The 14,681-nt window shown below is 43.3% G+C and overlaps 1 protein-coding gene across 2 annotated transcripts in view; it reads right to left on the minus strand.

Annotated features, from left to right (window-relative positions):
• The window catches only part of CACNA2D2 (calcium voltage-gated channel auxiliary subunit alpha2delta 2), a 1,401,889-nt gene that overhangs the window by 1,123,526 nt on the left and 263,682 nt on the right, over positions 1–14,681 (minus strand). The window lies entirely within an intron of this gene.

The raw sequence follows: 14,681 nt of genomic DNA on the forward strand, positions 1-14,681 counted from the left end.
CTAGATAAGTGGCCTCCCCCTTCCGCTCCTTGACTTCAAAAGAGCCAGTCCAGCTGTCCTGGAGAGATCTAGGCTCTACTGGCTCCATCACCCATATTTTGTCTCCAGGTGAGAATTCTACCAGGGTGGCCTTCTGGTCATACCATTCCTTCATCACCTCTTGAGTGGCCTTGAGGTTGCCCTTGGCCTATTTCCAGAAACGCAGCATCTGGTTGCGGAGGGCCGGCATGTAATTGATCACATCCTGGGAAGGTTTCTTGGGAGCTTTCTCCCACCCCTGCTTAACTATGCTTAGTGGTCCACTGACAGGGTATCCATAGAGAAGTTCAAAGGGGCTGAACCCCACCCCTTTCTGGGGCACCTCTCTATAAGCAAAGAGAAGGCATGGCAAGAGGACGTCACACTTACGCCTCATGGCCTCAGGCAGGCCTGTGATCATGCCTTTCATGGTCTTGTTGAAACTTTTAACAAGCCCATTGGTTTGAGGATGGTCAGGGGTGGTAAACCAGTAGGTTACCCCACACTCATTCCTCATGGACTTCATGTACTCTGACATGAAGTTTTTGTTCCTCTGTCAGACGCAACCTCCTTTGGGAACCCCACACGGGTAAATATCCCCATTAGAGCTCTGGTCACCACAGGTGCAGTCACTGTCCTTAGAGGGATTGCTTTTGGATAGCGTGTGCTATGGTCCACCAAAACCAGGATAAATCTGTTGCCTAGGGTGGTTTTGGGGTCCAAGGGACAAATTACGTCAATGCCCACCCTTTCAAAGGGGTGCCAACGATGGGGAGTGGGATCGGGGGGGCTTGAGCCTTTTCCCTCTCTTCCCTCTTTTCCCTGGCAGGTTGGGCAGGACCTACAGAAAACATCTAAGGCTACCCGCATTTGTGGCCAATAAAAGTGGTTAACAAGCCTTGCAAAGGTCTTGTCTTGCCCCAAATGTCCTGCCAGGGGGATGTTGTGAGCCAGGCCCAGTAGGAAGGCCCAGTAACACTGGGGAACAACCAGCACACATGCTGCCCCAACAGCCGGTACCTTAGGGTCACTGTAGAGGATATAATTCTCCCAATATATGTGGTGATCGCCAGAGGCTTCACCTGCTGCTTGGGCTGAGGCCTGTTGCCTCAGATCCTCAAGAGTGGGGCACTCTTTCTGCACTTGGCAGAATTCCTCCCTAGTTGGCCCACCTTCTACTCGCCAGCCGGCAAGCTCAGGCAAGTTACCCAGGGCGGCAATGTCTTCCCCAGTTGGCTCAGGGCCCTCCTCTTCTAGGGCCCGTCAACCACCATGGAAACTTCTGGGGCTGGTTTCCCACGCCCCTTGCCCTTCCTCTGTGCAGCTGTTTGGGCCATTGTTCCAGGCTCCAGACGCCCTTGACTCCCTTCCCGGGCAGCCATGGGCCGTGTGGTCATGTAGACCCATTCAGGCAAACCTAACATCTCCAGGTGGGACCTTAGCTCTACCTCCTTCCAGGTCATTGCCTAACAGTCAATCTACAGGCATGGCAGGACTCACAGTTACTTTTAGAGTACCAGAGACCCCCCCCAACTCAAAGGGACTGAGAGCCACCAGTAGGTGACTCTCACGATTGTCATCAACTATGCGTGGTGGAATGTATTAGGAACGAACTGCTCTGCTGACACCAGCTGACCTCTGACAGTAGTCATACTGGCTCCTGTCTCACGCAGAGCCTCCACCCTTTGCCATTAATGGTGACCCACTGTCTATACTTGGAAGTATTGGCAGGCATGTGGGCTTTTGCCACCACTTTCTCATCTCCCAGGGATACTAGGGACACCTCTATCTGCTCTCCAAAGCTAATTGGAACTGTCTCCCCCCACCCAAGCGCTACACTAGCCAACCCAGGTGTCTCGCCTCCAGTGTGGGGCTGAGCCCTCTTGGGACACTGGGAGTCACCCTTAGAGTGTCCATGCTTGAAGCACTCTAAACATTTGGGGATACATTTCCCTTGCTTCTTCCCAAATTCAGGTGGGGACTGGTTACCACCACCCCTTGGGAATTCGTTTGGGGGCCTTTTCAGAACTCCTTATTTTTAAGTTAGTTTCCCACCTCTTTCTTCTGGTGAGGACCCTGACCACTTTTGTGGGTGTTCCCCCACCAGGTTCCATCTTGGACACTCTGGTGTGAACCCAGAGGTCCGCCTCCTCAGCAAGCTTTCTAGGATCAGTCACCTTACTGTCAACTAGGTGTTCACGCAACTTTGTAAAGCAAACACTGAACATATGCTCTTTCAGGATCAAATTGTATAACCCCAAATAGTAACCTACTTTACTGCCCCACATCCATCCATTCAATGCCTTACTGGAGAAATCAAAAAAGTCTACCCAGTTCTGTGGAGAGTTTGGTGCTGTCCCTGGACCTCTGATGGTATTTCTCAGGTGTCAGCTCAAACTTGGCAAGTAAAGCGGTTTTCATGGGTGCATATGTGTTTTGATCCCTTGGATCCAATGCAAGGAGTGTGTCCCTCCCCACTACTGGTACATACCACCACAAGGCCACACCCCATTGCACTTCAGAAACCTCATGAGCCCTTAGTACAACTTCTTAAGCAACCAACCACTTATCAATGTCATCTCCCACCACATAACTTGGCACCACATTTTGGGGTATACAAACCTTCCGTTCCCCAGCAGGTCCTGCATGTATGCTGCCGCCATCACTGCTGGACTCAGACTGCCTCGCCTTGAGATCCAGCTCTTTGAGACTCCGTTCATGTGCCAACAAAAGTTTATTTTCAGCCAAGTCTCTCTCAGCCTCAGCCTGTTTGGCTTCTCTTTCTGCCGTCCTCTCCTCCTGTTAAGCTTCAATTTTTAACCTTGCCATTTGCAGTTGAAATTATCTCTCTTCCCTCTGTGATCAGGCCATAGCTAGAGACATTGCTCCTTGGTTTAGCAGGTGGCGCAATTTTCAGCTGGCAAAAAATCCTCTGAGGGGCCACCCTCTGGCTCCTCCTCCTCAACATTCTCTTGTGAATGGGCTTCTGCCCAAGCCCTCAATGCCTTTTGGTATTCCTCCTTTCTGAAGGCACCCCGGGTATAACCCCTTCAGCTGGTATGGGTATTTGGCTGGGCATCCAAATACCCCATAACCTGAAGAGGATCCAAGTCTGCACGACGGAAATCGACACAAAGCCCCTGTTGCATGAAAAAGCATCGAAGCATCGTCTGTGTGCACCCGGAGAAAGCAACGCACACCTCCCCATTTTCCACGTACCTCCTCCTCTGCAGTCCCGTGCAGATACTTTGGACGCAAACCAGGTACTTTGTGCTTGCAAGAAACACATTGCTTTTTAAGAACTAAAGACTCTATTTTTCATTACAAAAGTGATATCTCAACTTGTACTTATCAAATCTTGATCATTTTGACCTTATTTTAACCAGATAAATGTTCTATATTTTTCTAAACCAGTGTGATGTATTTTTGTGGTGTTGGTACTATGTTATTGCATGATTTATTGTACAAATACTTTACACATTGCCTTCTGAGTTAAGCCTGACTGCTCAGTGCCAAGCTACCAGAGGGTGGGCACAGGATAATTTGGATTGTGTGTGACTTACCCTGACTAGAGTGAGGGTCCTGGCTGGACAGGGGGTAACCTGACTGCCAACCAAAGACCCCATTTCTAACAGTGGTCAATGTTTTGAAGGTGGTCCCATTGTCCTAGCACCACCACAGGCTGAGTTATGTGCAAAAATGTTTTGTAAAAGTAATACTGCAAAGCAGTATGGGACACGTTTCCATGCCACAAACATTTTAATACATTGATATGATTGTAAGGCTTAGAACAGTCCCTAGATGACCCCACAAGGAAAATAGCATTTGTAAGAAACATGGTCCTGTATAGTTAGCCTCTAGAGGGCATAACCACACAAAAATGGCAGAATGTAATGCAGTGCAATCCCATATGTAGCCCATAGATTGCATAGTACATTACACATATTCAGGGCTAACAGGCCAATAGCAATGATTTTACAAAGAAGGCCCTTAAACACAACCTACTCTCAGCTGTAGAATGCAAGTTGCAGCTAAGAGAAACGTTAAACAGACACTGAATGGAGGGAGGGGTTATCACCACAGGATGAGTTATTAGCAAAAATGTTTTATAAAAGTAATGCCCTGCAAAGCATTATGGGACAAGCTTCCTGACACAAATATTTTAATATGTTGATATGACTGTAATGCTTAGAACAGCCCCTAGAGCATCCCACAATTAAACTAGCATTTGTTAGAAACATGGTCATGTAACTGTATAGTTAGCCCCAAAAGGGCATAACCACATAAAATAGTAGAAAGCAATGCAATACAGCCATATATTCAGCCACTAGAAAGCTAGTACATTGTAGTTATTCATGATGAACAGGCCTACATAAATTATATTACAAAGATTGCTCTTAAAACACAACCTACTCTCAAGTGTAAAACAAAAGTTCCACAGACACTGAATGATGGATGGGGTTATTATTTTGGCTCCTCACTAATCTAGTGTGGGAACCAAAAGAAGACAGAAAGAGCACGCTGTTGTGAATGTTTTGGTGGTGGTCCCATTGTCCTAGGACTACCACAGGCTGAGTTATGAGCAAAAATGTTTTGTGAAAGAATGCTTGCAAAGCATTATGGGACCAGTTTCCCGAGTGCAGTGACTGTTGTAGTATGGGTCTACCGCTGTGCTGGGAGAGCTGCTTTCGCTTTGAGGATTTCTGTCTTAGTAAGGCATTCACAAATTTCAAGTGTTTTAAGGGGAGAGCCACAACAAATGACTGATTAAGAAACTGTGAACAATATGACTAGTGATCTAAGCCCGCGGATCGAGTTCACGCTGTTATACTTATTCATGCTGTGAGCATTATGGCTGCCATGCAGCACAAAAGGAATAGTTGTCCCATGCTGAAGTATATTGGCAATCGTGCAATAAACCACATAAGATGGGCAGTCTGCAAGACGTGACAAAAACAGTCCCAAGGAGGGACAAACATAAAGCAATTACCAATGACATCAAGTGATTTTTGAAAGGCAAGCCGATTGAACGAGTTTAAGTTCTGGCTGTGAGGTGGGCATGGTTAAAAGTCCACAAAACTTGTAACAGGTCAGAGCACTTGCACGCTTACCCTAATAAAAGCACACAATTAGACAAGGATGCTTTAATTCACTGGCAGCTGGTGAACTTTGAAAACTGTGGGACACAAGATAACTGCTGCCCCATCAGAAAGGAAAATCATTATTTTGTGGCATAAAATACAAAATGAATACAAAAATATGATAGAATACAAAAAATATATACACAGCACTGTACTAATGCTTTCATGTGGACAGAGAGTCAAGAAGCTATTCCACCATAAAAAAAAACTCAAACTTTGTTTTGTTTTTACTCAGTCTCCAAAGGGAAATTAAGTAAATGCTGCCAGCTTTTGTTACTAACAACCAGTAAAATTTCCCTCTGGCTGAAAAGAAACCAATTTAGGCTGCAGGCAAATAAAAATGTACTTGGACATTGTGCGTGCTTGTGGAAAAGGGCATATAGGTCGAGGTTTAGCTTTGACCTGTTGTTGGTTGAGACCACTTAGCCTTTCATCCTTTGGAGGATAAGGAAACTTCAGGACATAAACTGAAAAATAATAGAACACTTTTTCTGGTACCCCATGTTCATACTTCCAGCCCCCTCATTCCGTCCCTCTCCTTTACATACTTGATATGACAAGACATCTCTAGATATCACCCCAGCTATTATCTGGTTTCCATAGGCATTAAAAAACACAATCTCTGCGATTGGAACCTGTAGGCAGTTCCAGCAGAACATAGGTTAGAGCAAGAAAACTGGCCTTTTTTCTCGGTCCTACATTCTCATAGGGTTTGGGATGGTGTGACGGAAAGTGCATCATCGCCCAAGGAGGCTCCTTTCTTGTGCATTGCAGTGCTGCATGGAGCATGTGCATGCCTATGGATTGTGCATGTCTGATGGAGGCAGAAAAGAAAAGCGCCCTTCAGATATGCGCAGTCCATGGGACCTTTTGTATTCCCCTCTCCTGTGCTGCAGACATGTGCACCTTGTGCTGGCAGGAAAATATGCCTCAGAAAACTAAACACATACTGCCATACCAGGCAGTTCGTCTCTTTACATTTTCTGCTGCTGCTTCTCTTTCTGTACCGGCTGATACACAACACCCTTTCTCCCCCTATGCACCAGCTGCTCTTGCCTTTTATCCGGCCGTCCATTGTGGTTTCCTGAATCTGGCTGTGTATTTGAGAATCCATTGATATCACAGAAAAAAATGACTGCAGCTGTTATCACAGAAAGTGACACGATGTGCCATCTTGACCTCCATGCCAATGCACTGGACCATCCTGGAATTAAAATGAATGTTAGGAAGTGATTTTGACTTCGGGATCCACAAATCCTTATGCAGAGTCGCAAATACAGGACACTCCCTTGGTCCAGCAGACCTTCTAAAGGTCTTAGGGTTTGCAACTATAGCAAACAAAATGATTTTAAAAAAATCAGTGCACCACAGCTGGGCTTGGTCATTGCTCACATGCAAGGGCTGGCTGCCAGTGGGGATGGAGAGCAGAGACTGGCAAAAAGCCAGGCCCCCAGGCATTTCCTGTTGCCAATGAGGTGTTCATGGGCATCTACCAGATTTGGACCCTGCAAACAAACCAGGCTGCTCCCGTCCTTCATCAATTTGCTGCAGGGGATTGCTGCCTATGGTGGGATGGGAGCAGGGCCAGGCACATCACTATTGCACAAGGCATGCCGTGTGCAGCAAGAGTGTTTAGCGCATGGTGGCAGGATTAGCAGCCATGTCCCGCTGCAGAAGAGGCCGTGCGCAGCTAGTTAGGTAAAGGGCATGGTAGTAGGGTGAGCTCTTGGGAGCAACCCAGTTGAACACTGCCTTTGCACACCGAATGCAGTCCTTATAACTTTACAATATATATACCAATAAACAAAAAAAAAACTTAAAAGTCCAACACAATTAAATATCAATACATATTAAGGCCAATAAACAGTTCACATAAAGGGTAAGGTGATTGGCACTGCACTTAATGTACGATTTATGCTTTGCATGCCTGTTGTGCAAGGTAGGGAAATTACGGTCCTAACCATCACCTGTTAAGTACAGTGGTTTCTCTGTTTTAGTTCGTGACCACAACTTCACTTTCTTTGTGAATTTCTCAGCAGCCATTTTCTTTAACAAAATGCGCCAAGGTGTATACTTGTGTATATTTATATATATATATATATATATATATATATATATATATATATATATATATATATATATATGTATTCATAGTCCCAGGACGAGTGGCGTAATGAAACTTGACGGGCCCCCTGCAGAGTACATGGAGCGGCCCCCACTCTGGACTCGCTTTGGAGCTTTTAGGCCACGGTAGGGTGCTGAGGGGGCCCCCTGGAGTTCGACCCCACCCCCCGGCCCGCGGGGGCCTCTGAGTAGGCAGTGATCAGGGTTCTATATGTTCTCTCTAGCAAACAACTCTACAAAATACAACTGCGTGATCTACGTGGATTATTAGCAGAAAAATTCCATGTACCCTGGTCTCTCCTGTTCTACTTAACTTTCATGACCTTTCCTTGAGTCAAACAAAACAGTGTCTTTGCTGTAGCGCTGTCAAGCAAATCTTCAAAATCACACTGATGAGTGCCAGAAAAGATGAAACATATCTTCGGTGCCTGCACATAGTGAAGGGACATATCCTTTGGAGCTTAAACGCCACAAAATAAGGCAACTCCAGGAACCTAAGCGGGAATTCCCAGAGGAGTCACGGAGTGCGCTGCATGGTCGTGATACACGGGGCAAAGGCTGGCCTGGTGATGACTAAAGAACGCCACAGGATAGTGCTTGAATGAAAGATGCTTACAAGCACATGGAAAAGGAATGCAGAACAAGGTAAGATCAAGTATTTGCGCCATTTTTTATGCAGACGTCCTAATGATAATCAGTATCTTACACATATTTATATATATATAAATATTTATCTTCTAAACCAATTCATAAAGCCAATTACACTAGGATAGGCTTAAAGCACTAGGATATCAGCCATGGGCATGAGCCCTGCAGAATGACCGAGGTGCGGCCAGTGTAAGATGGAGCAACTGGGACCTCCACAACCTTCATCTTGCTATGGCCTTCAATGAAAGTGGCACAATAAAATGGTCTGGTATTACCACACCTAAAATTACCAGTGGTACCGGGTCCCTGTATTAGTGGGGGAATCACAAGTTGGATAGTGAGGATTAACATGCAGGCATCTTTACTACTACACCAATTTAATCATGAAAACTTGTAATCCTATTGCAATTGCTGTGGAAAAAGTCACCCAGGTATGAAAGGGGTGTTTTTCCCCTCGTAAAACATGCAGTATTATCGCACTCAGGTATAATGGGTTCGGTAATTCTGTGCCACTTGTAATTCCCAAAGGGGTAGGTAACTCCCCATCAGGAATTGCAGGGCCCTCCTGATGAGGATCCAAGACGTAAGATGTGTAACTGAGGGCTGAGAACAGGAACTTGTTCAACTCCATCATCACTACTGCTTGTAGCATTATAGCTATCGATGCACACTGACCAAAGTGTCCAATGGCACTAAAATCCTACTACTGCACTTTTGGCATAAAACTGATTTATTTGAGAGAAGAAGAATGCCACATGGTAAACTCAAAGCTAGGCATCTCACTTTGTAAGCTCTTAAGCACTCAGAAAAACGTAAAAAATCAAGCAATTCTAAATCGTAGTAGGCATTGGAATATTACTACTTATTTGGCACCGGTTCAAAAAATATAGATTTTTCTTCAAAATAAGGAATTATTTGCAGTATATTCAAGTCGGGAAGAATAAAAAGTGAAGCAAAGAGTTTGGATTTTTAAAGATCATAGACCACAGGAGAGGTGGAGTCAGCATTGGCAGCGAATTCGAGTAGTTGCGCAGGGCTGAGCTGGAGAGTTGGGCAGGGAGAAGACTCCGGCCTCATCAGGAGACATGGGATGGTCGGAGGTTGTACTCGGGGAAGCACGGGCTCCACTTTCCCAGGTACCTGTGTCTAGAGCCACAGTGAAACAGCCACAGATGCCAAATGCCAGAAGATGCTAGCTTTTGGGCATTCATTTTAGAGGAGCGGTCAGTCCGTTACAGTGAGGTATAGCGTGCGGAGCTCACATAGTGCATTCGTTCGAATGTTTGCCATTTTGTTAACGGGTCAATAGAAGTGTTGCTTCATGGCGCAACAGTTATAATATATGTTAAAAGCCTTGGATATGAGGGGAGTGTAGAAGGAAGAGGAAGGAGCAAGTGTAACTGAGTGGTGAGTTGGTGTTAGAGCCTACTCAAAATCCAGTAAAGGCACCTCCAAGGGATCGTGGAAGTGGACCAGCTAGGACGTGATGCATCCTGAATCCTTTGGACAGTTGTCTCCACTATATGCTGTTTAGCCTTAAGTCCCTCGTTTGGTCCATTCTATGAGTTTACGGTTAAGTAGATTAGCTACACTCCTTTCTAGTTAACTAAATCTCTGAGACCCACTTGTCTTAACAGTCTACCAGTTTTTAGTTCATTAACGGAATATCTGAGAACACCATAAAATACCTGAGAAGGTTATCTGTTTAAGCTCAGTGCCCGATTAAGATAATTAAAAGGGCAAGTAATCAGAAGAAAATCTGAGGTCGCTCAGTTGTTTAGTAGTTGGGGGTGTGCATGCCTACCAGGAGGTTGTATCTTGTGGTCTTTCCCTTGTTGTGAAGGGTCCCAACTGCTTTACTAGTGTGCTTCTGATAAGATGTTGCTGAAAAAATTGCATTCTGCTCGAATATTTTTTTTTTTTACCTTCAGAGAATAATTCGAAGCAATCAGTCATATTAATATTATAAGATCTCCAATGCAGCACTTTAAATCATATCTGGAAATTTCGGATTTCTTCACCAAGGCAAATGAAGAAGTCAAAGAAGTCACAGGTTCATCTTTATCCTCTGCTAGACCTTTAGGTCCATCGAAATAAACTCTAACACAATCATGGAAAGGAGCATGTCATTGATTGTCAATGGACAAGAATGGGGTGGGGATGCTCCCTTTCCTGCTTTGAAGATGTGGGGAATGACAAAACCTGCCTTCGCTCCAGACTCGCTGCCACAGGATGGTGTACATGGAAATGGCCCTGGGTGGAGTCCCTGTGTGAGTGTTTTCACAAATCCCTCTGTCCAACAGGAGATGGTCCCATTTGGCTTAAGTAAGGCGTACCCCACTAGAGGTTCTTTTAAAGTCTCCTGAAGCTGCCGCAATTGCAGGGCTAAGGCTACTTCCTCAAATTCTGAATACTCTGATCTCTTTGCCCATCTTATTTAGCATCACTCCATATTTGGAGGACTCAATGGATTGCAAACTATTCATTTCACCAAGTGTACATTGGAAGTCAGAGCCCTCAATCCTTTTGGGGAGGGGGTTCCATCAGATGTGTGATTTTGTACTGAGAACGTCTTATCCATTATTTCATCACTTCTGGAAAATTTGGTGTCAAGCTGGGATCATGTATTGGATGTGTTGTCTATAATATTGATGAGGGTTCAACGTCTCACCATGTCTGCAATTGCTATAACACACCCACAAAATGCTAAGGCATTGAAATATTTTGCAATAGATGCTAAATGTGAGGTCAGAGATGCTGCTGTTCAAGTGGGTAAATCTGGCATGTTAGAAGGTTCTTCAAGTATGGGAGTCTCTAACATCTTCAAGTTAATGGATGAACAGGTAAACCTCCCAGAAGCACTATTTGAGGAGACCAAGCGAAAGATATCACCAAATCAGACAATGTTAGAGTGTTTTTTAATTTTTAAGAAAGGGCTAAAATCAATTGAACCTGGAACTCCTTCAGCTATTTCAATGGAAGCTCTCGATCTATTGAAGGATAAACACAGTGCAGAGTGTAATCCAAAAGAACCCCAGGTAAACACAGAAAGAATGGGAGATTTAAGAAGAAAAGGCATATTATAAAATGAAAGTCAAAAAAGTTGAGATTTGAGAATGTGCCAGCTGTGGACAAGCTGGTTTTGTCATTGGCTCTTTCTGCCGCTCTGGCCAGCATCCTAATTGAGTTATCTAAAGTAGTTTTCAGTCAAAGTCCGCCTGCTGAGCCAGAAGCGAATGTTGAAGAGTTTCTGTTGATACACAGAAAATCCTAAAGTTGTATCCCAAAAAACGTTTGGTGCTACACAATGCTTTAGTGTGTGCACCAAATGCAAAGTCAGGAGCTTGGGATGATGTGAAATGCCCAGATTCCATAAATATTGATAATGATGAACTAGCAAAGCCTCATGTGGAGTGTAAATTATGAATGGAACATAAGAATGTTCAATGTGGAGATCTCTCTATCTAAAGGGTCCTTTTAGAGGACGATGGTAATATGATTTCTCATACATCGGACACTCCCTCTCAAAGTGCATCAGCTTGGAAAGACACAAGGCATTCACAGTTATTAAATCAGGGGGGCAATTGTTCCACAAATGCAACAACCCATTCCTGGGAATGATCAATGTAATTCAAATAATGGTTATCTGGGCCCCGAATTCAAGACCAAAAAGTTAGACTTTATTATATTGTTTGACTATGAAATGTACCCTATCAATAGAAGTTTGATAAGGCACTCTCTTTTGGATATTGGGGCACTGAAATTTGTGAAAAGTAGAAATACTGAAAATATTTACTCAAATTCATCAGTCCCTGGACCCTGAATTGGCTTCCCTCTGGGCCTCTAGCAACATAAAGGCTCTAGGTTCAAAACCTTTGGAGGTCTTCAATGGTACAAAGGAGATAGCATGTTGGAATCCAATAATCTGTTATGAAAAGCAAATGAAATCTTTCCTTAGTTTGGGGAGTAAAGGCAAAAGTCTTATGTTACATAAAAAGGTTAATCTGAATTTATAAACAGTAAATCAGGAAATAAAATAGGTGGTAAGGGAAAAAAATGTGTTTTTCTCTATCCCCAGACAAGGTAAAATCTATTGATTTACATGGAAGACAACTAAATTGAAGGCCCTAGATTGGTGAAGGGAAGATGATGATAAATGGATTAAATGAAGAGAAGTGTTTTCAAATGATCTTAGAAAGTATGGACGCCTAGTAGCACAGCATTGCAATTCCCGAGTAAATGTGCAAGCAACCCTCATCTCTGATGCTGACTGGACAAAGTACATTTGCCAATCTTTATGCCGGTAATCTCAGCACTAGATTTTATAAAGGAAGTACTGGAGTTTCTTCGATGCAATGAAAGTCCGCATCTTGTGTCTTATTTCTAATCTGAATTCCGTTGGAAAACCATACGTCTGAAGTTTGGACTATTGTCAACGTTTGCTATAGCACTAGCAGCAGTTTTGAGGTGAGGCAACTGCCTGTTTGGTGGAGTAGCGGGGGTCAGAACATGCTGCTTTAAGGTATATAATATTCACTTTAAGAAAATAAAAAAAGTGCATTCTTCTGTTCCTTCTTAAAAGGTAGGGACCATTTGGGAATAGATAATGTTAGTGGTTTACCTATGCCTAAACCCTTTTTAGAAAGCTATCTTAAAAAAATGCTACAAAGTAAGTTTGGATGGGGGCATTTTGTTATGCCAGCGTCATGAGTGAATGTGGCTATACAAGAAACCGCATTATAGAAAAAAACTCAACCTTATTTTACTGGGAATACCCCACATGGGGTTTGGAGAACAATTATACTGTTTAGATTAAATTTGTTACCCCTGCAAATTGTTACAGGCATGTGGGACGCTGTCCTTGAGGGAGAGCGTTTTTGTTAATCTATGTGCTCTCCATGTACAAGATCTAAATCATGTAATTTTTGCATGCCCTTCCTTGAACTTTGCATGTTGTCACTTTTTAGGATGGGTGTTTTTAATATACAATGTACAATCAGTGCATGAGGCTCGCCAATGTTTGTCCTCTCTTCCTGATGACATATCTGATAAAATGTGTAACTTTTTGAAATGTTTATCAAATCTGTAAATTGTTTGCTGTGCAAATGTAACTAATTATAACAGCAGTCCAATGTTTTCCCCATATCTTCCTCACCAGATGAAACGCAGGCCCTGATTTAAAGTTGTGCAGATTAGGGTGGGGTATTTCCCACTGTGGTGAATACCATACAACAGTCGAGGTATTTACTGGGTGTGGTTAATACCTTCTATTTCCAGGTTCAATTTGGAAATTAGGCATGAGGTGCTTAATCAGTATTCAATACATCAAATTCGGCACGGTTTGCCTTTCTTTCAAGCATTTTCACACAGTTCATGTCAACAGGTTAGAACTGCCAGAATCTATCACTAAAAAATAGTGAGGGTGTATTTATCACATATCTGATAAATCTAATTCCTCTGCAATTTCCTGTTTGCAAAGAGATCTAGATTTAGTTCTGAACTTGAAGCAGGACCATGATATCCGTTTGCAACGGCCGGCAAACTTTTCCTTGGCTCAGAGTCAGTGGGATTAGCAGGATATGACAGGCTGTCCAAGAAAGCTATAAAGGGAAGAATAAAGTGTGCACAGACACGAAGCTCGTTGATCCATACATACAGCTAAGTAACTTGATATTCCCTCAGCTCTATAGTGGTTCAAATTCTTTACATGCCTGCCACAGCAGGTCCACTCAGGGCAGTGGGGAGAAGTGGATATAATTTGCTCTGTCACACATGGCATCAGTCAGTACACCAAAATACAGATAATCCTGTGATTGCTCAAATGAATCCTCGCAAATCATTATAACCATGTGGATATATCCAATAAATACTGGAGCTCTTGCTTCTGACCTTTTAGAATGAGCCCTGGATGAATTGGAACATACCCCAGCACTTTCATAGAATGACAGGCATTACAATGCACAACCAACCTTCAAGCGGAGTCTTTTGTCACGGGCCGTTGAACACATTTTTGTCCAAAAGCAAGAACAACTTTTGTGATTTTCTGAAAGTTCCAGCTAACAAATGTCTAAAAATGCTATCCACCATAATTAGCTTTCCTTTTTTAAATAGTTTGTCGCCACTGGGGGGATGTAGTTTTAAAAACCTGCCAGATGTCTTCTACAAAGACAATCATAGCACCTTTGGCATACGCAGAAAGACAGATTGTGGCCTTTGACCAATCATCTATGCCACTGCAATTGCACATTAAAGCAAACCAATAAAAACATTAACTGAAGCACGACAAGGAATTAAAAAATATAGTGTCAGGAACAAAGAGACAGTTGTGTGATATGAAGGTACGTTTTTGGTTCAGATTATAGTGACTAATAATATTTATTTGACCAGTGTACCTCATTCTTGGTTGTACATTAAAAAAAAAAAAAAAGAAAATGGATGTAGACTCATAATTATCAGTTTGGTTATCCAGTTTGCAACACTTGCCAGGAAATGCATTAACATGAATTGTTCTCATCTCAGATATAAATCAAACCCCTAAATCTAGAAGAATGATTATGTGCTGTATTAGACAGGAACAGTAAGACCGCCAAAGGAGTTACATAATAAGGCAAGATACCCTCAATGTATACTGAAGAGTGATAGAGTAGAAGTCTTTACATAGTTCCCTGATATGTTAATTCAGATGGATATTTTTAGGACTTTGACAACAGTTAAAACCTTCCTTGATGGTCATAGGAGATACAAAAGTTA

This window comes from Pleurodeles waltl, chromosome 9 (assembly GCF_031143425.1).
Source record: "Pleurodeles waltl isolate 20211129_DDA chromosome 9, aPleWal1.hap1.20221129, whole genome shotgun sequence".
Lineage (NCBI taxonomy): Eukaryota > Metazoa > Chordata > Amphibia > Caudata > Salamandridae > Pleurodeles > Pleurodeles waltl.